We start from the raw sequence: 1,634 nt of genomic DNA, 5'->3' as shown, positions 1-1,634 counted from the left end.
TTACGTATTTCTTTTGTGTTTTGCTTTTTCTTTTGTAATTTTACATAAAACAATTATTTTCTATTTTTACTCTGATAAAGTATTTGTGCATAAAATATCAATATATAGTAAAATAAGTGTTATACAGCTAATTTGCCTTCCTAATTTTTCAGACATTTGTAATGTCTTTCAGGGACAAGCAGTCCAAAGAATAATACCTGCCCTTTATTCTCTTTTCTCTTAAAGTCTGAAGTTCAGTACAGAAAGAAGGCAATCTCTGCTTATACTCTGAAGATGCATCTTCTTTGACTCAGTATTTGGCTATGTGTTTCTACTTTTAAACTGTTAACTCGGTGTCCTTTATTTCTGTAGCAGCTTTCTTTAACATCTTAATTGTAAATCTCAGAATGGTGCTTTGATTAAACAAATTATGAAAACTCAATAGTAGGACAGAATGGAGCCCTGTGAAATGATTCAGTTTATGCTTTTAGCAGTGTTTAAATCAGAAAGATTCATGTTGACCTGTAAACTTGGGATTTTTTATTCCTGCAGATGGCCCTATTTACTTCATGCGGCCCTGCTAACGAAACTGTTAGTACTGTCCATGTTAGAAACAAGATAAAATTCTGATTATACTGCTCTTACCTTGTTTCTACTGAGGCACAATTTAAAAATACTCTCAATTATACCTCTGAACTCCTCCATCTGCACTGCCAAATTCAAGACTGAAGTATTTTGTCATCTTCAAACCTACCACATCACTTGATTTCAAAATGTTTATATTTAGCTTAGCAGCAACAACATGAAATGGACTGAAAATACTGGTTTTCAGACTTTTCAGTAACATGTTGGACTTGATGATCTTAGAAGTCTTTTCCAACCTAAATTAAGGTACAATTTTGAAGTTGACTTACAAGTGTTCCGATATCATATTAATGGAGGACCTTTTATCTGGGTTTATAGCTAATAGTATATTTATCCAGTGTAAATTTCTTTTGGGATTCCTATAATGCAAAAATTGTTATTGAAACAGTGTAGGGAATTAAAACTAACAGCCTGCAATTTCCTTCTTAATCAAGATAAGCTGGTGTGGGACTCTACTGCCTGATCAAGAAACTGTTATAAGGTCCATTAACACAGGTTTGTGGGGAATATTTTTACTGACTGGACTGGGGTGTCTTGTTCTTCAAGATCATACATATTCTTAAAGGTTGTGGGTTTCATATTGCTATATAAGGGCTGCTAAAATACATTTGGGTTGATACTGTTCAATTTTTTTCCTTTGGAAAAGTAATTCTTAATATGAATGATGCCAAACAAGAAATTAATTAAAGGAAAGGAATTAATGATTGACTGGTTTTGAGGGTTGTAATGTGGAACCCCATGTGTTAGATACATTATTACTCCATTACATTTTGCATCATTATTTCAGGATTGGAGCCCACAAAATCTAATCACACACCAAACTGAAATTTTACCATCTTGTGATTTTAGAGTATTGACATCTTACCCATTAATAACTTGAAGGTTAAAAAATGCTGAGGAGGGAGAAACAAATATTGAGGGTCTGATTTTAATTAAAATTGTCTTTTACCTGTGAAACTGGGCTTCTGAAAACCAAAATGAAATGGTGCTAGTGGCAGTTGTATCAGAAG

Source organism: Aphelocoma coerulescens, unplaced genomic scaffold, assembly GCF_041296385.1.
Source record: "Aphelocoma coerulescens isolate FSJ_1873_10779 unplaced genomic scaffold, UR_Acoe_1.0 HiC_scaffold_78, whole genome shotgun sequence".
Lineage (NCBI taxonomy): Eukaryota > Metazoa > Chordata > Aves > Passeriformes > Corvidae > Aphelocoma > Aphelocoma coerulescens.
The sequence above is the reverse complement of the archived record's forward strand: the minus strand, read 5'-3'. Positions refer to the sequence as shown.